Genomic DNA, 27460 nt, shown 5'->3' with positions numbered 1-27460 from the left:
ATAACAAGTTTCTATAAACTTAGTGGATAAAACAACACACATTTCTTACCTCTTATTGTCCATAAGTCAGGAGTCTCCAGTCACAACTTGGCTGGGTTCTCTGCTAGTTTTTGCAGGGCTACAGCCAGGGTTTCAACCGAGCTGCATTTTCATCTGGAGGCTTAGCTGGGAAAGCATCAGATTTCAAGCTCAATCAGGTTGTTGCAGAATTCATTTCATTGTAGCTGTGAGACTGAAGACCCTGACTTTTTTCTGCCTGTCAGTTTTCAGCTGGAGGCTGCCCTCAGGTCTTACAGGCCACCAGCAGTTCTTTGCCATGTGGATTTTTTCAACATAGTTGCTTACTTCATTGAACCAGCAAGGAGAAGCTCTAAAGCAGTTGACTAGCAAGATTTATATAATGTGATGTAATCATAGGAGTGGCATCCTATCACTTTTTCATATACTATTAGGCACGAGTCACACAGGTGCCACCTACACTCAAGGGGAGGGATTAGGCAAGAGTGTGAATATCAGCAGGTGGGTATTTTACTGGGAGGTCGGAGTCACCTTAGAGTCTGTCTGCTAGTCAAATTTCATGATTGTCTATGCTTAGAAAATTAAAAAACCAGACCTTTGTTGCTTTTTAAAAGTTTCCTGTACTCATTGAGAGATACATATGGTAAATATTGGTTAAGGGCACTTATATTGGAATATTTGCATAGACCTGGGATCAAATACCAATTCTAATGTGTGATTTTGGGCTAGTTGTTCAGCCGCTGTAAACCTGAACTGACTTTTATGGAAAATGCAGACAAAAATGCCTATTTACTAGTTTTTTTGTGAGAACTAAATGATAGAATACATGTTAACACATTTAGTAAAGTGAGACAAAATTTGAGAAAAAAATGTTATTTATACTTTTTTTGTTTTTATAAAAAACTTTCTTCTGATTCTCAAGCAAGAGTCAAAATGTGTATACTAGGAAAAAACAGTATCTATTTTAAACAGTGCCTGTAGCATAACCCAGTCTGCCTAACAGAGGAAATATATGCTCTATGAAGAGATTTTTCTGACTATACATTTCATTTTAAGTCATTATTATTCCATTAACACTAGTTTTTGAACATTTGAATTTTACAAATTTTTATTTTAAAAAATACCAAATTTAAACTCAAATTTAAAATAATTCTCTCAATTTGAGTTGAACTGGATTGACTGTTTAGTAGATATACAAAAATAACCGAACATCTCAATAATTTTGAGGGGTTTATTTATTGACCCCCGTTTAAGTAATGAGTTTGTCTGCAAGAAGCATAAAACCATCCAAGTACTTAGGATACAAATAAAGTGGCAATGGAGAGTGTTTTGTTATGCCATGTGGGCTGCATTCAGTTTCACATAAATTGTTGAAATATAAAACATGGTTCATGGTATGAGTTCATGTACCAGCTGAATTTATTTTTGTCAATTAACAGCTGCATATGCTGCTGAGATCCTTTGGCTAATATACCACATTACTTTCATATTGCAGGATCCAATACAGATCACACCAGTCCACTGCTGTCTTGCAGAGAATAATTTTATTGTAGTCATTATTGTGATCATGGAATATTTCCTTTAGCTTTTGATTCTTGCATTTCACTCATGGTAGCCAAATAGCTAGATAGGTAGGTAGGTAGGTAGATGATAGATAGACAGATAGATAGATAGATAGATAGATAGAGAGATAGTACCTGTGAGTGATTCACGCCAGATACTTTTGGCAATGGAGCTATATTGAAAGTTCCCTAGTGATAAAATTTATTAAAATGAATGTATATAAACCAGAAAAAGTATATATTAGAATTGGAGAAGAACATGGATTCCTGATTTAATGATTTAAGTCCATTCTTGTCTATGCCTTAACTACTTTTCCTTTGTGATTCTTTGTCCATCACAACTATTATTAAGACAAATAAAATTCAGAAAGGAGATTTAGACTTGTTAAAAGATGTAGGACAGGGTCTACCACTTAACATTTTATTATTTTATGGTAATAATTTAATTCTTTTTAGCTTCAGATTTCTCCCCTGTAAAAATGAGATTGCTAAATTTCTGCGCTGACTACCATACACAGTTGTTAGAATGTTTAGAATAATAAAAACAACATAAGGTTTTCAGTGTGTCTCAATTTCTACCTAAGTATGTCTTGAGGCCTTATGGATGTAAATATATAATACTGAGAGTCTGTGGCTAAATCTGAGTCAGCCACACAAACCACAAAATTTATTTAATTAATTTTTCTATGAAAAATGCATATAACTTTAAAAATTCTACTCCTTAATACATTGCACTACCTTTAATAAAATTTTGTTTTATCCTGATACCAAAACCTGGCAGAGACACAATAAAAAAAGAAAATTTCTGAACAATATCCCTGATGAACATCAATGCGAAAGTCCTCAATAAAATACTGGCAAACCAAATCCAGCAGCACATCAAAAAGCTTATGCACCATGATCAAGTTGTCTTCATCCCTGGGATGAAAGGCTGGTTCAACATATGCAAATCAATAAACATAATCCATCACATAAGCAGAACCAAAGACAAAAACCACATGGTTATCTCAATAGATGCAGAAAAGGCCTTCAACAAAATTCAACAGCCTTTCATGCTAAAAACTTTCAATAAATAGGCATTGATGGAACATATCTCAAAATTCTAAGAGCTATTTATGACAAACCCACAACCAATATCATACTGAATGGGCAAAAGCTGGAAATATTCCCTTTGAAAACTGGCACAAGACCACGATGCCCTTTCTCACCATTCCTATTCAACATAGTATTGGAAGTTCAGGCCAGGGCAATCAGGCAAGAGAAAGAAATAAAGTGTATTGAAATAGGAAGAGAGAAAGTCCAATTGTCTCTGTTTACAGATGACATGATTGTATATTTAGAAAACCATATCATCTCAGCCCAAAACCTCCTTAAGCTGATAAGCAACTTCAGCAAAGTCTCAGGATACAAAATCAATATGCAAAAATCACAAGCATTCCTATACACCAATAACAGATGAACACAGAGCCAAATCATTAGTGAACTCCCATTCACAACTGCTACTAAGAGAATAAAATAGCTAGCAATACAACTTACAAGGGATGTGAAAGACCTCTTCAAGGAGAACTACAAACCACTGCTCAAGGAAATAAGAGAGGACACAAACAAATGGAAAAACGTTCCATGCTCATGGATAGGAAGAATCAATATTGTGAAAGTGGCTATACTCCCCAAAGTAATCTATAGATTCAATGCTATCTCCATCAAGCTACCATTGACTTTCTTCACAGAATTGGAAACAACGACTTTAAAGTTCATATGGAACAACAACAAAAAAACCCTTATGGCCAAGATAATTCTAAGCAAAAAGAACAAACCTGGAGGCATCATGCTACCTGACTTCAAACTATACTACAGTAACCAAAACACCATGATACTGGTACCAAAACGTATATATAGAGCACTGGAACAGAACAGAGGCTTCAGAAATAATGCCATACATCTACAACCATCTGATCTTTGACAAACCTGACAAAAACAAGCAATGGTGAAAGGATTCCCTATTTAATAAATGGTGTTGGGAAAACTAGATAGCCATACGTAGAAAGCTGAAACTGGATCCCTTCCTCACACCTTATAAAAAAATTAACCCAAGATGGATTAAAGACTTAAACATAAGACCTAAAACCATAGAAGCCCTAGAAGACAACCTAGGCAATACCATTCAGGACATAGGCATAGGCAAAGACTTCATGACTAAAACACCAAAAGCAATGGCAACAAAAGCCAAAATAGACAAATGAGATATAATTAAACAAAAGAGCTTCTGCACAACAAAATAATCTTTCTTCAGATGCAGGGGTTCGTCCTGCAGACCCTGGCCCAAAGATGGATGAATAATGTACACTGACACATAGATATTCCACTTTGCCGGTCCAGCTGAGTGATCCGGCCAATTAGTAGCAGCCATGGCCATGGCAAGTCTCTCAATCAGTAAGACTTGCATTTACTTAGTAAAGATTTATTGACAAAAGTCATGAGTAAACATCACTAGAGTGTAATTGACATTGCAGACCTCCTGAGTAGAAAGCAATTAAACACCCACAGTAGATCAAAGGTTAGTCTTAGGACCACATGAGTAAACAAGCTAGTTAGGTAAACTATTCTGCCTTCCTTTGTACTAACTTTAAGCTATTTACTTAAGTTAAGGATCAGGTTGCCTTCAGCTATAACCCTTATTAAAGCTATGCAAACTTCTTGGCCTTCCAAGAAGGTTTGTTGCTATTACTATAATTATCTTTAATATTTTTCCCATCAGCCTGATTGAATGCCCACAAACGGCGTGACCAGGCATCCTACAGAATGAGAGAAAATTTTTGCAATCTATCCATCTGACAAAGGGCTAATACCCAGAATCTACAAAAACTTAAATTTACAAGAAAATAAAAAAACAACCCCACCAAAAACTGTGGGAAGGATATGAACAGACACTTCTCAAAAGACATTTATGCAGCCAGCAAATATATGAAAAAAATCTCATCATCATTGGTCTTTACAGAAATGCAAATCAAAACCACAATGAGATATCACTCAAGCCAGTTAGAACGGCGATCAATAGAAAGTCAGGAAACAACAGATTCTGGAAAGGATGTGGAGAAATAGGAACGCTTTTACACTGTTGGTGGGAGTGTAAATTAGTTCAACCATTGTGGAAGACAGTGTGATGATTCCTCAAGGATCTAGAACCAGAAATACCATTTGACGCAGCAATCCAATTACTGGGTATATACCCAAAGGATTATAAATCATTCTACTATAAAGACACATACACATGTATGTTTATTGTGGCACTGTTCACAATAGCAAAGACTTGGAACCAACCAAATGCCCATCAATGATAGACTGGATAAAGAAAATGTGGTACATATACACCATGTAATACTATGCATCCATAAAAAAGGATGAGTTCATGTCCTTTGTGGGGACATAGATGAAGCTGGAAACCATCATTCTCAGCAGACTAACACAAGAACAGAAAACCAAACACTGCATGTTCTCACTCAGAAGTGGGAGATGAACAATGAGAACACACGGACACAGAAAGGGGAACATCACACACCAGGGCCTGTCAGGGGGTGGGGGGCTAGGCGAGGGATAGCATTAGGAGAAATACCTAATGTAGATGATGGGTTGATGGATGCAGCAATCCACCATGGCACAGGTATATATCTATGTAACAACCCTGTACATTCTGCACATGTACCCCAGAACTTAAAGTATAATAATAAAAAAATTGTTTTATATTCACTTTTGAGTAAAATTGATGTCCTGAAAAGATTTGGTTTGACTTTAAGAATTTTATGTCATGTAACTGCTTTGTAAATACAACTGCTTTATAAATTGTAAATATTTTACATATCTGTATTCTTATAGATAATAAGGAAGGATAGCATTGAATGTTTCTGTGAAATATGCTAATGATATTTTTATTTTTTTAATAAAATAATATGCATGGATGAGATTCAGGAAGGCTAAAAATATGTGATAGAGAGATAAATAGGAACATTCTGTGATGGTACTCCAAGTAGACAAAGTAGTTATTAGCAACAAACAGAGGAATATCTTAAAAATTATAAATCAGAACCTTATGAAATAAATGTCTTCTTAGCAAGGTAATGGCAAATGCTTCATGTATCACATTGTGTAATAGCTTAGACATCACCTTATGAAATGCAGTCAGCTTTTTCTCTGATCATGACAAAGTAATTGTCAGGGGCAATTCGGTGGCAATTTAAATAATCTAGTTCTATCAACAGTAATCATGGGTATTTCTAAGACCCATGGATATATTAGCCACCTTAATTTGATACTCAGAATGAGGGATTTGTTCAAGGTACAACATGATTTATTTTATTTGGTAACTCATCGGATTAGCCATGACTTCTACAAGCAGCCCTATGAAATAACTAAGACTCCATTGCTTTCCAAATGTGCATATTTGTCCAGACTTCTTCACCCAAGAAAATCTTAGGTTAGTGAATATTTAAATGTCACCATTTGAATGATCTCCATAGGGCTTATTTGCATATCAGAAAGATTGAAGAAATCATACAAGGCCATCTGGAACATATATGAGGTCATGTATCCTTAACTTCCTACTCCACATTTACCATAGCTGTAACATAGTGCTAGTTTTATAAAAATGGGTTTCTGAAGAAGCAGAATCATTTGATATATGACACAATAAATAGAGGGGAGAACATAAATATGAAATGGAGAAAATTTACAAGGTGACTATACTCTTTCAATTTTTATGATTCTAGATTATATCATTACAATTCAATTCAGCTGTTCATTCTTTTAAAGTTGGTTAAACTGCTCCATTTAAGGATTTATGTACTAGATTCCTTACAAATATGGAACATAATTACCTATGAATTATATTCTGAATATAGCACTTCTGAATCATTGTCACTTGGGCCTCAGAAATAGAAATGGAAGGTTACATTTATGTTTGCTTGAGCTTACTGCATCTAACAGATGATTTTTATAAAACATGGTCAAAAAATTCTATCCAGTGATCTTCTTGAAATAGAAACTAAGTGTAACATGTGTTTTCTCATTTTCTAATTATTTGTCCCCATCCTTAGCCAATAACTGAAACAGGTAGATACATCAACACTAAATATACAATCTCTTTTCCAAACGTATTTCCAACTCAGTTAAAGTAATGCAAATGTAAATGGCTCCAATGATTGCATTTATTCTCTTCAGCAATGTAAATCTCTGTTACATAAATCTGGACATTGAAAAACGTAGCCTGCATGTCCAGATACTGTTAAAGTGTTCCCTTTCTAATTCATGTATTAGCTGGGAGAAGGGGGCTGTGAAAGCAGTTTGGTTGTGACAAGATTGCCAGAAACTCACCAATACAAAACAAGGAGGTTTCTGAAGATATTTTTACAGTGAGACCGGTAGGTAGAGAAAGTGAAACAACAAAAATTGGCCAATAGTGGTTTATTTTCACTATCCATTAATCCATTTGATGGGCAAATTGTAGCTATACTCCCCAGATGTTCTTAAATAAGTATTTTTTTTCTTTCTTTATTTCCTTTTTGACTCAGATATCTTCCCAGGTTACTACCATCATTCTATGGGTAATGCATTCATTAATTTAAGAAATATTTGTTGTGTATCAACTATGTGCTGCCCACCTGTATTAGCTAGGCACTATGTGCAGGCCATCTCTATTAGAATAAAACAGACAAAAATACCTGCCCTCATGAAGCATATGTGGGTGGAAGTGGAATGCTGGAGAATAAAATAACTAAATAAGTGCTAGGGAGGAAATTAAAGCAGAGAGGGGGATTAGGAAATTTCAGTATGGAATGGGGGTTGCAATTTTGGTTAGGGTATCCAGGGAAGTCTCAATGAGAAGGGGACATTTGAGGGGGGATCAAGAGGAGGAATAGGGGGAGCCAGGTGGCCGTGAGGAGAAAGAACCCCAAGGCACAGTATAAATGCCCTCAAGCTAGATCATGCTGCTTCAGTAATGGCAATGAGAGTGATGCATTAGAGCAGAGTGAGCTAGAATGAGGTGAGTAGGAGATGAAGCCCTAGAGGTGATGGGAGAGGGCAAATCACAAAGAGACTTGGGGGCCTTGTGAGGGCTTTGGCTTTTAATCTGAGTGAGGTGGGAAATCAGTGCAGAGTTTTGAACAGTGATGAGGTACTTGATTTAAGTTTGAACAAGATCATTCATGTGTCTTTTGGGGGAAGAGAATAAGAAGAGAGTAAGGACAGAAACTGGAAGACCACGTTTCAGGTAAAAGGTAGGTGATAACAATGGAGGGAGAGGCAAGAGGTTGGATTCTGGACATATTTTAAGAGTAAAGCCAACAGGATTTAGTAACAGATGAGATATGAATATGAAAGAAACAAAAAGAAAAAAAAAAGGTGACTCCCAGGATTTTGGCTGAGCCCCTGGGGAAAATAGAACTAATAAACTGTGAGAGGAACAGATCTAGGAGAAACTCTCTCAGGAGCCCAGTTTTGGACATGAAAGGTTTGAGATATTTACTAGATATCTGAGTAAAGAGAATAAAGAGCTGGTTAGATATATGTCTGGAATTCAAGGGAATGATCTAGACTAGATATAGAAGGCTGGAAGACATGAACTTAAAGATGGTATTTAATCCACTGAACTGTATTGGACTACCTCAAGAGTGAGTGTATAGTGACAAGAAGTCCATGGATGGATTATACTCCCTGTTTGACTTTGGTGTGCTGTCTTTTGTTTCTTGAATTTTTTGCGTCTTTTAGTTTGATTATTTTGGGGATGGGAGGGAATGGTAATATGAGCATGCTTTTTATTACTTATTTTTAGGCTGACAGTGCTAAAATATTATTTGGAAACTGATTGTAACATATATTATATTGATATTTAATTGGGAGTTATATATATCTATATAAAACTCCCAATTAAATATTTACTTTACTCTCAATTAAATATTTCTCTTTACTCTCTAATGTATAGAAAGAGACAGTACACATTTTAATAACCTAGTAAAAATTCCCATAATACGTATTACTATCATAACTCATAATACATATGATTGTCATGTGTATTCAAGACCTTATATCTTTCCCTGGGGGAAAGGAGAAGAGGAAGGTAGGCAAGGAGGCAGAAACATTTATGTGATAATAAATCTAGTCCCTATCACATATTTCCCTAATCATTTTTTGAAAATGTATGCAGAGAGGCTGATATGGCTTGGTTCTGTGTTCCCACCCAAATCTCATTTTGAATTATACTCCCATAATTCCCACATGTTGTGGAGGGATGTGGTGGGAGATAATTTGAATCACGGGAGTTTTTTCCTCTGTACTGTTCTCGTGGTAGTGAATAAGTCTCACAAGGTCTGATGGGTTTCTCAGGTGTTTCTGCTTTTGCTTCTTCCTTATTTTCTCTTGCTGCCACCATGTAAGACATGCCTTTTGCCTCCCACCATGGTTCTGAGGCCTTCCCAGCTATAAGGAACTGGAAGTCCAATTAAACCTCTTTTTTTTGCCCCAAGTCTCGGGTATGTCTTTATCAGCAGTGTGAAAACAGACTAATACAGTAAATTGGTACCAGTAGGGTAGGGTGTTGCTGAAAAGATACCTGAAAATGTGGAAGCAACTTTGGAACTGGTAACAGGCAGAGGTTGGAAGAATTTGGAGGGCTCAAAAGAAGACAGGAAAATGTGGGAAGGTTTGGAACTTTCTAGAGACTTGTTGAATGGCTTTGACAAAAATGCTGATAGTGATATGAACAATAAGGTCTAGACTGAGGTGGTCTTGGATGGAAATGAGAAGCTTGTTGGGAAATGAAGCAAAGGTGACTCTTGTTATGCTTTAGCAAAGAGACTGGTGGCATTTTGCCCCTGCCCTAGAGATTTGTGGAACTTTGAACTTGAGAGAGATGATTTAGGGTATCTGGCAGAAGAAATTTCTAAGCAGCAAAGCATTCAAGAGGTGACTTGGGTGCTGTTAAAAGCATTCAGTTGTAAAAGGGAAACAGAGCATAAAAGCTTGGAAAATTTGCAGCCTGACAATGTGATAGAAAAGAAAAGCCTATTTTCTGAGGAGAAATTCAAGACAGCTGCAGAAATTTGCAAAAGTAACAATAGCTGCAGAAATTTGCATAAGTAACAAGGAGCCGAATGTTAATCCCCAAGACAATGGGGAAAATGTCTCCAGGGCATGTCAGAGGGCTTCACGACAGCCCCTCCCATCACAGGCCCAGAGGCCCAAGAGAAAATGGTTTTCGTGGGCAGGGCCCAGGGTCCCTGTGCTGTGTGCAGTCTAGGGACTTGGTGCCCTCTGTCCCAGCTGCTCCAGCGGTGGCCAAAAGAGGCCAACATAGAGCACAGGTTGTGTCTTCAGAGGGTGCAAGCCCCAAACCTTGGGAGCTTCCATGTGGTGTTGAGCCTGAGAGTACATGGAAGTCAAGAATTGAGGTTTGGGAACCTCCACTTAGATTTCAGAAGATCTGTGGATATGTCTGAATGCCCAGGCAGAAGTTTGCTGCAGGGGCAGGGCTCTCATGGAGAACCTTGAAGGGAAATGTAGGGTTGGAGCCCCCACAGAGAGTCCCTACTGGGGCACCACCTAGTGGAGCTGTGAGAAGAGGGCCACCGTCCTCTGTCCTCCAGACCCCAGAATGGTAGATCTACTGACAGCTTGCACTGTGTACCTAGAAAAGCTGCAGACATTCAATGCCAGCCTATGAAAGCAGCTAGGAGGGAGGCTGTGCCCTGCGAAGCCACAGGAGTGGAGCTGTCCAGGACCATTGGAACCCACCTCTTGTATTGGCATAACCAAGATGTCATACATGGCATCAAAAAAGAACATTTTAGAGCTTTAAGATTTGACTGCCCTGCTGGATCTTAGACTTGCATGGGGCCAGTAGGCCCTTTGTTTTGGCCAACTTCCCCTATTTGGAATGGCTGTATTTATACAATGCCTGTACCCACTGTATCTAGGAAGTAACTAACTTGCTTTTGATTTTACATGCTTATAGGTGGAAGGGACTTGCCTTGTCTCAGATGAGACTTTGGACTGTGGACTTTTGAGTTAATGCTGAAATGAGTTAAGACTTTGGGGGACTGTTGTGAAGGCATGATTGGTTTTGAAATGTGAGGACATGAAATTCAGAGGGGCCAGGGGTGGAATGATATGGTTTGGTTGTGTTCCCACCCAAATCTCATCTTGAATTATACTCCCATAAGTCTGACGTGTTGTGGGAGGCACCCAGTGGGAGATAATTTGAATCATGGGGGTGGTTTCCCCCATACTATTCTCATGGTAGTGAATAAGTTTCACGAGATCTGATGGTTTTATCAGGGGTTTCTGCTTTTGCATCTTCCTCATTTTCTCTTGCTGCCACCACATAAAGAAGTGCCTTTCACCTCCTACCATGATTCTGAGACGTCCCCAGCCATGTGGAACTGTAAGTCCAATTAAACTTTTTTTCTTCCTAGTCCTAGGTATGTCTTTATCAGCAATGTGAAAACGGATTAATACAGAGGCCCAATATTTAATTGTGAATTGTGCCCCTAAAATGCACACACCCTTTTCTTCTGGAGTAAATGTAATTTCATGTGGTCACTTCTGGAAGTGCAGCCAAGCTCGGCTTGCTTGAGGCAAATTCCTTTCTCTGGGACTTCAGAAGTGAATGTCAGATGGGAAGGAAGAGGGACTTTGAGTTATCAGGGTTTGAGTACTAGAGTACCGGAGGGCAACGTATCATCAAAAGTTCCTAATGGCCAAACACAGACACACACAACTTTTGGGGTGTGGATTTGCATCTGCCACATGCCCATTCCTGAGAGTAGACCTGTTTTCTAAGCCATATTGCCATGCAGAAAGCAAATGACCAAGCAGAACTATTCAGGGGTGACTCTGAAAACTCCCTATTGAGGTTCCTTTTCTAGCTTTTTTTTTTTTTTTTTTTTTTTTTTTTTATGGTGTCTCACTCTGTCGCCAGGCTGTAGTGCAGTGGCACAATCTTGGCCCACTGCAGCCTCCGACTCCATGGTTCAAGTGATTCTCCTGCCTCAGTCTTCCGAGTAGCTGGGACTAAAGGTGTGTGCCACCACACTCAGCTAATTTTTGCATTTTTAGTAGGGATGAGGTTTCACCATGTTTGCCAGGGTGGTTTTGATGTCTTGTGATCTGCCCACCTCAGCCTCCCAAAGTGCTGGGATTACAGGCATGAGCTACCGTGCCTATTCTCCTTTTCTACTTTTTTACCACCCATGGGTACCTCACTTAACAGAAGTACAATTTTTTGTTCCAAGTCTGAACCATCGAGCATCCTGTGTAAGTAGTTTCCTTCACCAATGACTAGAGTTCAGTAAACCACTTGTGGTGAGAAAAACTGGATATAAAATAAAAATCTTGAATTTTTGTTTTTTGTGCTTTATCTACCATAAAAGTTTATCCACTAAGATTATACTCTGGTTAAATTATAGGTGTTTAGACATTGTACATATTAAAATAACTATGTGAGAATTTTTACAGTAGATTTAAGATAATACTAAAAAGAGGCCTGGGGTGTGGAATATTTTATCATAATCTGAGAAGTTAAAAGAAAATTCAGTATTAAAAAAATGAAAATTTTCAGCTAAATGGTAAGCTCAATAGGTTTTGTCCATATTAAGTGACATTAAATGGATTTCCATGGAATTCAATAAATATTACTTTTGTGAACAAATTAATCTCCTATCACAATTTTTAAAATTTCTTTTGGGGATTTACATGAATAAAATAGCCATTTCAGGCATGGTGGCTTATCCCTCCACTTTGGGAGGCAGAGACAGGAGGATCACTTGAGCAGAGGAGTTCAAGACCAGCCTGGGCAACATAGTGAGACCTTGTCTCTATTTGGAAAAAAAAATCCATTTTTTGTGATGAAGAATTTGGTACTCTTTCTCCTGAGAAGGCAAAAAAAAAAAAAAAAAAGACACTTATCCTGAAATCTCATTTAGTCTTATGATTTTACGTATAAATTCATTTTTCTTTATTTTTTTAGCATGTCTGAGTAACTTTATGGGAACAGATGTTGATTTGTCAGGATTTTTGTAAAGTCTCAAAATAATTTGCAAACGATTTCTATTTGCATTCGTTATCAGCTATGAATTTTTCATTTGTTTTTAATGCACAATTTTCTAACAAATAGGTTATTACAGAAGAAGTGATAGTCATGAGTACAGAGAAATAATATGTATTTAACTTGCTGTATCATTGCTCTAAGAATTAATAGTATTTAATATGTCAGGTATCTCAGAACACTGCCCGGTCATACATACAGCAATGAAAACATTGCAAGTACTGTTAATTGATAACCATCCAGGCCCCTCATGAATCAATTACTCCAGTGCCAAGATTTGACACTCAGTGGCTGTTCAATAAACATTTGTTGAAATTAAGTGAATTGATTCAATGAACTTGAATTGAGCCTCTTGTGGGTTGTTCATTTCTCTTCATAATCTGCATTTTATAAAGAAGGCAACAAATTAGCTAAGAAAATTCACAATGTTTCTGAATTCACACATTGTAGCTCAGACAGTCATGATTAAATAGGATGGTATTCTCTTGTATTACATGTTGAGTGTACCTTATCTGAAATGCTTGGGACCAGAGTGTTTCAGATTTTGGATTTTTTCAGATTTTGGAATATTTGCATTCCCAGTTGAGCATCTCTGTTCTGAAAACCCCAAATCTGAAATGCTCCAATGAGCATTTTCTTAGAGCATCTTGTAAGAACTCATAAAATTTTGGATTTGGGGGCATTTCAGATTTCACATCTTTGGATTAGGGATACTCAACCTATATTAAAGTTACACATAACATCTTTTGAAATAAATTCTGATATATGTAAAATATTTTATCTAGGATTCAACAAGTAAGTACAGTCATGTATTGCTTAATGACTGGAATAAGTTCTGAGAAATGTGTTGTTGGGTGATTTCATGTTTGTGTGAGTGTACTAACACAAACCTAGATGATATAGCCTGCTATACTCCTCAACTATGTGGTATAGCCTACTGCTCCTAGGCTACAAACCTGGATAGCATGTCACTGTACTGAATATTGTAGGCAATTACAATTACAATTGCCTACAGCAAGTATTTGTGTTCCTAAACATATTTAAACATAGAAAAGGCACAGTAAAAATACAGTATAAAAGGTTCAAAAATGGTATACTTTTATTGGGTACTTAGCATGAATGGATCTTGCAGGACTGAAGGTTGTTCAGTGTGAGTCAGTGAGTGAGTGGTTAGTGAAAGTGAAAGGCTAGGACATTACTGTACACTACTGTAGACTTTATAAACACTGTATACTTAGGATACATTAGGTTTATTTAAAAATAAGTAATTGAGCTACAATATTATGACAGCTATGATGCCTCCATGTGATAAGAATTTTTTAGGTCCATTATAATTTTATTGGCCCACCCTCATATATATGGTTTGTCATTGACCAAAACATCTTTATGAGGCACATGGCTGTATTAGGATAGTTCCATCTTACTTTCCCTATTTCTCTCTACTGTATATGAGTAACGGGAATGCTGTCATTGTAATCTTTTAAAATAATATTCAAATAAAATCTGGTAGCCCAAATTTTATCATTTGAAAATAAAGGAGAAAATAAAAGAAAAAATACCCTTACATGAGTTCAGAGATATATAGTCCTTTGATTATAATTTTATTATTATTATTTTTCAGTTGTTTATTGCATGTTATTCTCCTGTAGTGATTGAGGAGAAAAGTAATGCAATTAACATTTCTTTCATTATCAGATTTTTTCAATCATTAATAACACTTAGTATTAGATAGCAGTTGACATATTTAGCCATATTTACATTTAGGCTTCAATTCGAGATGTATGCTTAGCACACAGTTGATATTACATAAATATTTCTTGGCTCAATAAAGGGAATAGTGACCTAGCATTGATTGCTGTGCTTCTTGAGTGAAAAATGAGATAGGAAACCTTATCAAAATAAGCAAGATAAATGTTACCCTTTGGAGCTGGATGATGTGTTTTGCAACATTTTTTCAAAAAACAAGGAATATTCAGAATAATTTTTCTCAAATGAGAAGGTAGACCTAGGAAAGGACCTCAGATTTCAAAACATTTTTCTCCATCTTTACAGTAGCTCACTTTACCAACAATGAGGAGAATAGAATATGAGATAAAGAAGTAATTAGGTAAGATTTAATTTACCTGGTAATTTACCTATTATTGTCAAGGGAGTGTATGATTCAGGTAGACAAGCATCAACATGTACCACTTTAAATGGTAAAGTGTGTCATTATTATAATTAAGAAATATATACTTGCCTTCAATTTGGAGTACTTATATAGTGTTCAAAAAGTAAATAAAATACATTTATTATTGAACAATTAAAGGAAGTAATAATAAACCAACTAAAATTTCGCTATCTAGAAATAACAACTGATAAAATTCTTTACATATATTTTTCTGTACTTTAAATAATGCATATGTTTTAAAACTTCTTATAAAATGGTGTCATTGTGTAAGGATCACTTTAAATCTTTTTAAAAATTTAACAACGTATGAAGTCTTTTCATGTAATTAAATCAATCTACTATATTATTGGCAATGAATGTGTTATAGTCCATTATATACACGTACAATGAATTATAGCACTGAATTTTATATGCTTAGGATTAATTTTTGCTAATATTAGACTATTTTATTTTTTTGCTAATAGAAAATTTTTAGCTAATAATAGAAACAAATTAGCTAATAATCTTGTGTATATGCTTTTCATCTTTAAAAATTTGTTTATTATGGGGACTACACGTGTAACTACTTGCATTGTTGATTTGTGTTTCCAAGTGTGAGAGTTGATTTTATGTGCCAACTTGACTAGGTTAAGGGATGCCCAGGTAGCTGGTAAAACATGATTTCTGGAAGGGTCTGTGAGAGTGTTTTCAGAAGAAGTTAGGTTTTAAATAAGTAGACAAAATGAAGATCACCATTAATAACATGGGTAGGCATTATTCAATCTGTTGAGGGCTGAAGTACAACAAAAAGATGGAGGAAGGGCAAATTTACTTTCTCTTCTAGAGCAGGAACATCAGTTTTCTCCTGCATTCTGACATTAGAGCTCTTGGTTCTCAAGCCTTTGGACTTGTACTAGGAGTTACACTATTGACTTATTTGGTTCTCAGGCCTACAGACTTGTAGTGAATTACACCATTGGCTTTCCTGTTTCTCTAGCTAGCAGATGAGATGTTGTGGGACTTCCTGGCTTCCATAACTGCATAAACCAATTCTCATAATAAATCTCCCTATATAAATCTATATCTATATGTATCATATTGTTTCTGCTTCTCTGGAGAACCTAACACACCACGTTTCCTTCCAGTTTGGCAATATGATTCAAGCTGGACTTCTACATATCATGAGGTATGTTTAATACTTAAAATCATGCAAACAGTAAATCATATCATTTAAATCTTTACATAATAAATAAAGCTATCTCATTGTTATTTTAATGTTCATTTCTATACTAGCTAGCATTTTTTTGAAATCTTGCCGTATGCCAGCCACCAATGCATTCATTTTGTAATTTTCACGGAACCCTGTAAGGTAAGAACTATTATTGTTTTTCTTTTATGAAAAAAGACACTGAGATTTAGAATGCCTTAAGTACCTTGCTGTAGGTCTTTTCCCCTCCTGACCTGGTGTTCTCAACCCTATGCCATTTGGTCTCTCCCACAGAAAATAAACATTTAAAAGTTTTATGTCCTGCCTGCAGGTATTTTACAAAACCTCATCACTATTTTTAGTTGTTGCCCACTATTTTTTACTTTGATTATCGTTTTATTTTTTTCTTTCTGATTTGGAAGAATTCTTTAAATGTAAGAAAATAACTCTGTCATACCACACTTTGCTTTGCATTTGGATCTTATTTAACTTTGTGCAAAAACTCAGTATATCTAAATAATTCTGCAAGATTCCCGTAGGTTGGAAATTACTGCTTTAGATTGTTCAAAATTTGTGACTTCCAAATGAGTAAAATGCTGCTTGAGTTGACATGGTTTAATACATGAAATCCTTTTGAAGCATCTCTTTCAACTAGGTCCTGGTTTTCAGGACATGCCAAATTACAACCCATACATTAAACAACTCTATTAATTTGTCTTTGACAATTTTTCTTCTATGAATAGTAAAAGTTCTTAGTGGCCTCTTAAATCTTTCCAGATAAAATGCACACTATTCTTTTTCTAAAGTGCTTTAAAAAAAGCACTGGTTAAGAGTTAACACTTCATTCTGAAAAAGTCATTTCAAGCATTCATTTTTAGATCAAGGAATAATCATCATCTTTAAATTCTTTTCCATGAGACTAAAAACATGGATTATTGATATATATTTTAAGCTAGTAAAGAGATCTGCACATTACCAGATTAGAAGTTGCTTGATGAAATGGCCCAAATGAAGGGAAAATGAGCGACAGTAAGGGCCATAAAAACTGCTTAGCCTTTGCATGAGCTCTTGAAAGCAATTTTTACATTGAATTAAGTTTTTCCTTTATTGAGTGCCACCTTAAATTTATTGGAAAGCTTCCTGAAGTTTTTCAGCAGGAGCTTTATAAAATGTATCTTTAACCCCATTTCTCCTTCTTTTCTCTAATTTAAAAACAGCTTGAGGATACTTGCCCAGTTGGTTGTCATTTTGAGAGGGTCTTTAGCGAACACTTTCTGAGCAGGAACACCCTGGCTCTGTAAGAGACAGCTGGCTCTTATTAACAAACTTTGCATTACAAAACAGGCAGACGGAGCACTCGTGGGGGCTTATGAGCCTATTTTCCTCTCATTCCAGGCAGGTGTTCCTCTCACAAAGGCCAACTCCCAAGCACTTTTATTTTAACTATAGATGAATTATAGGGAACATGTGCTCTCCTTTAGAGAGTACTGACTAACCTAGAAGCATAGTTACCCAACTTTAACCACAACGTGGAATGATAGACCCCTGGAGCAGAGACAAAATCAGAATCAAATACTCTTGTGAAAAGGGAAAACAAATAACGAATAAACTGTGTGAAAAAATCCATAATAACACTACAAATACAAGAAACAGTTTATGTGTGTGTGTGTGTTTGTGTGTGTGTGTGTGTCTTTGCAAAGATTGTTGGTAAGGGTATGTATAGAGAAATTGTCTCCATTTGTATGGCAGAATTTTAATTTAGGGAGTTGACTGAGTGACAACAAAAAGAGAGGCTAATATCATTTTTTAAAAAAAGAATTTATCACTCATATTTCCTGAAAAAAGGGGGGACACCAGGCATATTACATAGGGCCACCTGATGGACATCAGGATGGGGAGGAGGCAGAAGATGAGTGAGGAGAAGGCATAGGACAGAGCCTTTATTGGGATTTCTGTGGAAAGATAAGGCAGGTTTGAATAAGATTAGCTAATTTGAATGATTCTGTCAGGCTTTGAGTGATAGTCCTGCTCTCTAGTTGCCTGATACCTGGCGCTAAAAGGATATAGCGCAGGGGAAATATGGGCTTGGTGTGTGAGAGTTAGATAAGGAGATGGTTGAGGCTGTAGACTCCCCATTGGTTGGTTTGCATATGAAAGACACGCTCGTGAATAAGTTTAAGAATTAGCTAGCCCTGAGAGGGGCAGTCTTTCCCAGGTCTATAAGGCTCCCAAATACCAGAGAATCAAGAATGTTTAACCAGAGAACCAAGAATGTTTATTGCAACATTGATTATAATAGAAGTAGTTTAAATGTTCATCCATATGGGACTCATGAAATCAGCCAATGCACATCTATACTAGGGCTACGAAGTGCCTAATAAAGAGGAGGAGGTCTTTTGTTATTCTGCTTCTTAGTGAGGTAACCTTCCCTGAGGGGTCAGAAAGCAATACCCTAAAGTAAAGGCCTCAGAAGCAAAGTTTCTCTATGACCTTCTCCTGTCCTCCTGTCTCTCACCCCTCAGTCTTCTCCGAGGATAGCCATAGAGATGAGAATTCCTCTTCCCCAAGGTGCATCATAGAAACTGGAACCTCTTTTCCCCCAAGCCAGCCATAAAGCCTAAATATATTACTCTAACCTTCCCCCACCTTTCTGGGTAACTGGCCATAAAGAATTTAAGATCCTCATTCCAGAGGGATCATATCCTATAACCAGGATTGAGGAATGTTGAACAGAGAGGAATCTGAACAGGCCTTGCTGAGTTTCCACATTCAGTCTATTAGCATTAGATCATACCCTTTTTGTCCACTTATATTTCTACATGGCTGTCCATGCATTATCAAACCTAACCATAAAATGGATCATTCACCCTGTATCTTTAGGTCTTCATTCTGAAGCCTGCCATATCTCATAATAGTATGATCAAATAAATTTGCTTTTATCTTGTTAACCTGTCTTTCGTTAGATAGGGCTATCATCTATGACCCTTACGATAAGGAGAAAAGGGGTCATCCCCTTCTGCCTCTACACCTTGGACAATTTACCTCTTTTCACTTGATTTTTCTCACATGTGTATGAGGATAATGATTGTATCTAACACACTAGTTATTGTAAAGATAAAATGAGTTAATTAATGTCAAATATTGGAAAAGATGGCCAACATACAGCTATTATAAGCACCAGAGTTTATTATGTGTAATATATTATAAAATATAACTTCACTGTATTCATGATGTGAATAAATCAGATTACGCACAATATGTATATTTCTCTGTATAGTCATTTATAATTATATGCACACTTAATAAATGTTTTATACACAAACATCCACACGTACATATATCTCCAATTTTGCCTGTGTATATAAACAAATCTGAGGGGATACTACTGACTGTTAAACAGTGATGGTCTCTAGGGTGACTTAAGGAGGAACTTCAGTTTCTCCTCCATATATTTCTTCTGTTTAGACGTTTCTATATATGATATTTTGAATAATTTCCACGAATTATTTTTTAAAAGTAGAACAATAAGGTTATTTTGATTATAGAAACAATCTGAAGAACAATCTGAAGAACAATCTTCTAAATAAGGGAGAAAATTAAATCATGTATGCAAAAATAAGACCAATACTTACTAGTAATTTAAGAGAAAATATTGTGATCTGATATTATTCAGTAGATATAAAGTATTACAATCAGATGTTAACTCTTTTGATTTTTGTGTGCTTTACCAGTTTCCATCAAATATTCTTAAGGAGGTCAAATAAAATAGTTTTATGCACATGAGTTTTATGCAGCTGCACTTATTTATTGAACAATGCATCATAGGCTTTTATACTGTATTACTTGCATAACATCCCAATCTTTGCATTTGTTTGTCTTACTTGATTATAAGATATTTGGTTAATACTAGAGAACTTATTTTTTTTAACTATGCCAACACTCCATTACCTAAATTATGACTGTGAGCATGATTTGACTACATTAATAACATTAATTCCCAGAGTCTAACATTCCCTGTAACTTTTCTGTAATTAGAATGATAACATTTGCATTCTTGATTCCTGGGGAAACTAAATATATTTGCCCCCTCTGACTCCCGCACTACTATAGTACACTGTTTTACTAAGGATAAAGAATAAGACGGGGAATTGCAGAGAAATTATAAAAGGATTCTCCAGATACAGCACAGAAATGAGTAGCAGAGTTGATCAAGGCTCCAAGAAGTATTCAATGAACTATCAGTGATCATGAAACATAAAAGAACACTTTTACATCACATTAGAAAGACCAATAATTTCCTTGTGCTATTAAATGAAAGGTTATCAAATATATAGCTATAGACTGACAACCTTGTTTCCTAACAGCATCTGAAAGTTTGCCAGATTGATCCAGTTCTGCATTTTGACCATGGGCTATTTAAAAAGGTGTTTCTATTTTCACATATTTTGTGATGTTCTTGATAACTTATTATTTGTAATTTTTAATTAATATTATTGTGGTCAGAAACCCTATTTTGTATTATTTTGGTCCTTTGGAATTTATTGAGATATTCTCCCAGCATATTGTCCTTCTTGGTGAATATTCTATGTATGCTTGTAAAAAAAATGTGTGTATCTATAGCTGTTGGGTAAAATGTTCTACAAATATCAATCAGGCTAACTTAGTTGATGGTGTTGTTCAAGTCTTCTATAATGAAACTGATAATTTTATCTACTTTTCATTTTAAAGAAAAGGTTCTTAAAATATCCACTACGTGTAGATTTTGTCTATTTCTTCCTTTAGTATTCAAGTTTCAAGTTTTGCTTCATGTTCTTGAAAGCTTTTTTCTTTTTTTTTTTTTCTGGCTCTATCGCCCAGGCTGGAGTACAGTGGCGCGATCTCTGCTCACTTCAAGCTCAGCCTCCTGGGTTCATGCCATTCTCCTGCCTCAGCCTCCTGAGTAGCTGGGACCACAGGCACCTGCCACCGTGCCCAGATAATTTTTTTGTATTTTTAGTAGAGACAGCGTTTCACCGGTGAGCCAGATGGTCTGGATCTCCTGACCTGGTGATCTGCCCGCCTTGGCCTCTCAAAGTGCTGGGATTACAGGCGTGAGCCACCGCGCCCGGCCCAAAAGCTTTGTTTTTATACATTGTTAAGTCTTTTTGATGAATTCACATTTGTCATTGTGAAATGTCTTTAGTTCTAATGATAATCATTCTCTAGAAATATATTCTGATATTAATGAAGCCACGACATCTTCCCTGTGCTTAGTGTCTGCATAGTATATTTTTCCATGTTTTTATTTTTACCATTTTTGTTAATATTTAAACTGTTTATTGTAAACAACATATAATTGATTTTTTCTTTCTTACCCAGTTTAACAATCTCTGCCTTTTATGTAGAGTGATTATGCTTTTTTTTTTTTGACGGAGTCTTGTTCTGTCTCCAGGCTGGAGTGCAATGGTGCGATCTTGGCTCACTGCAACCTCTGCCTCCTGGGTTCAAGTGATCCTCCTGCCTCAGCCTCCCAAGTAGCTGGGACTACAGGCACACACCACCGTGCCTAGCTAATTTTTGTATTTTTGCTCACGTCTGTAATCCCAGCACTTTGGGAGGCCGAGGCGGGCAGATCACGAGATCAAGAGAGCCAGACCATCCTGGCCAACATGGTGAAACCCCATCTCTACTAAAAATATGCATTTTAAGTAAATATATTTATCAATATGTTTGAGTTTGTCTATCATCTTCATTTGTATTGTTTATTTGTCCTTTGTTTTTTGTATCCTTCTCCTTTTTCTCTGTCTTCTCTTGGGTAAACCAAGTATTTTTTAGTAGGCCATTTTATCACGTTCACTGGTATTATAACCATAACTCCGTATGTTGCAATATGCATCTTTAATTTACTGCAGCATACCTTCAAATATCGTATTACTTCATTAACAAGGTAAAAAAGTACAACAGCGTAATTCTCTCTTCTTAGTGTCATATATTTTACTTCTATATGCTAGATGTATATTGCTTTAATAAGTCAACATTCTTTTTAAAACATTTAAAAATACATTTGTATATCTATTTGTAAAAGAAAAACAATCAGGAATTGGTAACATTTGGCAGAAACCAATAAGGGGACCAGATAGGGTAAAAATACATGTAAATATAAAATATATTTTTACTCATATTTCTTAGCATTACATATAATGAATAAATATTCTGAAGAATATTTCATAGCATTACATATAATGCAGGCCTGCTAAGCATGAATTTGCTCAGCATCTAATGGTCTGAAAATATCTTTCTTTTGCTTTGATTTTTGAAGAATATTTTCACTTGATACAGAACTTCAGTTTGACAGTTCTTGTTTCCTTTCTTTCAGCACTTTAAAGATGTCAACCAATCGTACGTGGTACTCACTGTTTCTGGTGAGTACAATATTAATTCTATGTAATCATAGAATTTTTTTTAGTTCCTTCTAAGATTGTTTTCTTTTATATTTGATTTTCAGCTGTTTGATTATTATGAAACTAGTTATACTTTACCTTACATTTATGCTGCTTGGAGTTTGTTGAGTCTTCTCAGACTATGAGTTGATGTGGTTTATCAGTTTGGAGAAAAACCTCAGTCATAATCTTGTCAAAATAATTCTTCAGGTTCATTTTCTATTTTCTCTCCTTCTGGGACAGCAATTATACGTGTATTATACCATTTGCTATTGTTCAACAGATTTCAGGTGTTCCATTCTTTTTCTTCTTCTCCTCGTCCCTTTGGTTTACACTTTGGATAATTTCTATTGACAATGATCTTCAATTTTACTTATTCTTCTGTTGCATCTGTCTGCTGTTAATTTCATAGAAAAAATCCTGACATTGTATTTTTCATTTCCAGATTTTCCATTTGAATAGTGTCTACCTCTTTGTTAAGATACCTCATTTGTGCATGTAAGTTGTTTACCTTTTCTTCTGGGCATACTTCTCCTAGTTATTTTGAAGTTCCTGTCTGATAGTTCCAGCATCAGAGCAAATTCTAGTTCTGTTTCCATTTATTATTTCCTCACTTCACCAAAGGTAACACTGCTTATTTGTTTCTTTGTGCCTTTATTTGTTTTTTCATGACACTGTATGTAATAGATTAATGTAAATAATATTTATCTCCAGAAAAAGGTGACCCTTCTTTTGTCAGTGATGTAGGTTAAATCAGCCTAATCCTTATTTGACTTCCATCTAGGCATTTGTGCAGTTTTAATTAAATTCAGATCAACACTGACTTAAAACACTTTGAAGAACTGACTTAATATGCCTCCTTTTACCAAGGCTTGGCATCCAGTCACTGGCAAGAGTCTGCTGATGTCCTTTATATTTACATCCAGCTTACAGCTTTCTGGGTCATTAGAGAGTTTTAGTCCTATTATTTGGGAGATCTCTTTCTGTCCTGCCACCCACCCTTAGACTTCAGAGGCCTGGTGCTATGTACTTGGTGAAGGGTCAGAATTTCTCAGCAGGATTTCTTTCTGTTCTCCAGCCCAGTCCCCAGCCTTTGGTATTCTACAGTGCAGTTGACAAAAGTCAAATATTATCTTTATGAATTTATCTCATTGCTCTCTCCCCAGACCCACCTTTCAAGGCATAGCTGCTTTGTCCTTGGAAAAGGCCCCAGGCACCTCAGAGAGGATGTCTCTCAGCTATCTTTTCCTGGCCTCAGGCTTAAGTATACCCCATCCTGGGGAATAACTAAGGAAAGACTTGGCAAGTGGCTATGGACTGACTGTAGCTAAAGCTCCAAGGGATTCTCATCAATTATAACAGTCTACATACTGCTGAGAACATTCATTAAAGATTAGTCGATGTTCTATATGCCTTGATCTTATCTCTGGAAAATTCCTCCTCTCATTTCTCTGTCAGGGGTGAAAGTGGCTGTCCAAGCACACATAACTTTCTGGATCCTTGGTTAATTTTGGTTTATTTGTGTACTCCATTCTCAAATTTAATTTTTCTTAAATGTTTTAATTTGTTTAACTTCCAGGATATATGTGCAGATTGTGCAGGTATGCTACATAGGGATATGTATGCCATGGTGGTTTGCTGCACCTATCAACCCATCACCGAGATTTCAAGCCCTGCGTGCTTTAGCTATTTTCCTTGATGCTCTCCCTCCCCACCCTAACCCCGCCACCAACAGGCCCCGGTGTGTGTTGTTCCCCTCCTTGTGTCCGTGTGTTCTCATTGTTCCACTCCCACTTATGAGAGAGAACATGCAATGTTTGGTTTTCTGTTCCTGTGTTAGTGTGCTAAGGATAATGGCTTCCAGCTTCATCCATGTCCTTGAAAAGAACATGATGTCATTCCTTTTTATGGCTGCATAGTATTCCATGGTGTGTATGTGCCAGATTTTTCTTTATCCAGTTTATTATTGGTGGGCATTTGGGTTGGTTCCATGTCTTTGCTATTGTGAATAGTGCTGTAACAAACATACATGTGCACATATTTTTATAGTAGAATGATTTATTTTCCTTTGGCTATGTACCCAGCAATGGAATTGCTGGGTCAAATGGTGTTTCTCGTTCTAGATCCTTGAGGAATTGCCACACTGCCTTCCACAATGGTTGGACTAATTTACATTCCCACAAACAATGTAAAAGGATTCTAATTTCTTCACAGCCTTACCAGTATCTGTTGTTTCTTGACTTTTTAATAATCAGCATTCTGACTGGCGTGAGATGGTATCTCATTGGGGTTTTGATTTGCATTTCTCTAATGTTCAGTGATGTTGAACTTTTTTTCATATGTTTGTTGGCTGCATAAGTGTCTTCTTTTGAGAAGTGTCTGTTCATATTCTTTGCCCACTTTTAGATGGGTTTTTTTTTTCTTGTGAATTTGTTTAAGTTCCTTGTAAGTTTGGATATTAGACCTTTGTCAGATATGTAGATTGCAAAAATTTTCTCCCATTCTGTAGGTTGCCTGTTCACTCTGATAATAGTTTCTTTTGCTGTGCAGAAGCTCTTTAGTTAGATTCCATTTGTCAATTTTAGCTTTTGTTGCAATTTCTTTTGGTGAATTCATCATAAAATATTTGCCCATGCCTATGTCCTGAATGGTATTGCCTAGGTTTTCTTCTAGAGTTTTTATGGTTTTGGGTTTTACTTTTAAAGTCTTTAATCCATCCTGAGTTAATTTTTGTATATGGTGTAAGGAAGGGGTCCAGTTTCAGTTTTCTGCATATAGCTAGCCAGTTTTCCCAGCACCATTTATTAAATAGGGAATTATTTCCCCATTGCTTTTTTTTGTCAGGTTTGTTCATAATCAGATGGTTGTAGATATTTGGTCTTGTTTCTGATGTCTCTATCCTGTTCCATTCGTCTATTTTGGTACCAGTCTGTCTGTTCTGGTACTAGTGCCATGCTGTTTTGGTTACTGTAGCCTTGTAGTATAGTTTAAAGTCAGATACCCTGATACCTCCAGCCTTGTTCTTTTTGCTTAGGATTGTCTTGGCTATGTAGGCTCTTTTTGGGTTCCATATGAATTTTAAAGTAGCTTTTTTCTAATTCTCTGAAGAAAATCAATGGTAGATTGATGGAAATAGCATTGAATCTATACATTACTTTGGGCAGTATGGCCGTTTTCACAATATTGATTCTTCCTATCCACAAGGATGGAATGTTTTTCCATTTGTTTTTGTCACCTTTTATTTCCTTGAGCAGTGGTTTGTAGTTCTCCTTGAAGAGGTCTTTCATGTCCCTTGTTACTGTATTTTTAGATATTTTATTCACTTTGTAGCAATTGTGAATGGGAGTTCATTCATGATTTGACACTCTGCTTGCCTATTGTTGGTGTAAAGGTATGTTTGTGATTTTTTCACATTGATTTTGTATCCTGAGACTTTGCTGAAGTTGCTTATCAGCTTAAGGAGTTTTTGGGCTGAGGTAACGGGGTTTTCTAAATATAGGATCATGTCATCTGCAAACAGAGACAACTTGACTTCCTCTCTTCCTATTGGAATACCCTTTATTTCTTTCTCTTACCTGATTGCCTTGGCCAGGACTTCCAATACTATGTTGAATAGAAATGGTGAGAGAGGGCACCTTTTTCTTGTGCCGGTTTTCAAAGGAATGCTTTCAGCTTTTGCCCATTCAGTATGATATTGGCTGTGCGTTTATGATAAATAGCTCTTATTATTTTGAGATATGTTCCATCAATACCTAGTTTATTGAGAGTTTTTAACATGAAGGGTGTTGAATTTTATCAAAGGCCTTTTCTGCATCTTTTGAGATAATCATGTGGTTTTTGTCATTGGTTTGGTGATGGATTACATTTACTGATTTCCGTATGTTGAACCAGACTTGCATCCCAGGGATGAAGCTGACCTGATCATGGTGGATATGTTTTTTGATGTACTGCTGAATTCAGTTTGCTGGTATTTTGTTGAGTTTTTTTGCATTGATGTTCATCAGGGACATTGGCCTGAAATTTTCTTTTTTTGTTGTATCTCTGCCAGGTTTTGGTATCAGGATGATGCTGGCCTCATAAAATGAGTTAGGGAGGAGTCCCTCATTTTCAATTGTTTGGAACAGTTTCAGAAGGAATGGTATCAGCTTCTCTTTGTACCTCTGGTAGAATTTGGCTGTGAATCTGTCTGGTCCTGGGCTTTTTGTTTGTTAGGTTATTTATTACTGCCTCAATTTTAGAACTTGTTATTGGTCTATTCAGGGATTTGACCTCTTCCTTGTTTAGTCTTCAGTGGGTGTATGTGTCCGGGAACTTATCCATTTCTTCGAGATTTTCTGGTTTACTTGCATAGAGGTGTTTATTGTGTTCTCTGATGGTAGTTTGTATTTCTGTGAGGTCAGTGGAGATATCCACTTTATATTTTTTTATTGTGTCTATTTGATTCTTTTCTCTTTTCATCTCTATTAGTCTATCTAGTGGTCTATCTATTTTATTAATTTTTTTCAAAAAACCAGTTCCACGATTTATTGATTTTTTGAAGGATTTTTTGGTCTGTATCTCCTTCAGTTTTGCCCTGATATTAGTTATTTCTTACATTCTGCTAGCTTTTTGATTTGTTTGCTCTTGCTTCTCCTGTTCTTTTAATTGTGATATTAACGTGTCAATTTGAGATCTTTCTAACTTTCTGATGTGGGCAGTTAGTGCTATAAATTTCCCTCTTAATACCTCTTTAGCTGTGTCCCAGAGATTCTGGTATGTTGTCTCTTTGTTCTCATTGGTTTTGAAGAACTTCTTGATTTCTGCCTTAATTTCATTATTTACCCAGGAGTCATTCAGGAGCACGTTGTTCAATTTCCATGTAGTTGTGTCGTTTTGAGTGAGTTTCTTAATCCTGAGTTCTAATTTGATGGCACTGTGGTCTGAGAGAGTGTTTGTTTTGATTTCAGTTCTTTTGCATTTGCTAAGCAGTGTTTTACTTTCAATTATGTGGCCGATTTTAGAGGAGTGCCA

General features: G+C 36.3%; 1 protein-coding gene and 1 long non-coding RNA gene across 2 annotated transcripts in view; one reads left to right on the top strand and one right to left on the bottom strand.

Moving 5' to 3' along the window:
* LOC129035390 (uncharacterized) overlaps nt 1–336 on the bottom strand; it is a 126752-nt gene extending 126416 nt beyond the window's left edge. Inside the window, exon 1 of the long non-coding RNA XR_008502181.2 lies at nt 50–336. This is a non-coding gene — a long non-coding RNA (uncharacterized LOC129035390). The remainder of the gene's footprint in view (nt 1–49) is intronic.
* The window catches only part of STPG2 (sperm tail PG-rich repeat containing 2), a 786467-nt gene extending 764034 nt beyond the window's left edge, over nt 1–22433 (top strand). The window contains exon 14 of the mRNA XM_054485711.2: nt 22387–22433. The gene's annotated coding sequence lies outside the window, so the exon portion shown is untranslated. The remainder of the gene's footprint in view (nt 1–22386) is intronic.
* Nucleotides 22434–27460: the final 5027 nt, after the last annotated feature.

This window comes from Pongo pygmaeus, chromosome 3 (assembly GCF_028885625.2).
Source record: "Pongo pygmaeus isolate AG05252 chromosome 3, NHGRI_mPonPyg2-v2.0_pri, whole genome shotgun sequence".
In the NCBI taxonomy this organism is placed as follows: domain Eukaryota; kingdom Metazoa; phylum Chordata; class Mammalia; order Primates; family Hominidae; genus Pongo; species Pongo pygmaeus.
This window is presented reverse-complemented; position numbering and strand designations above follow the sequence as displayed.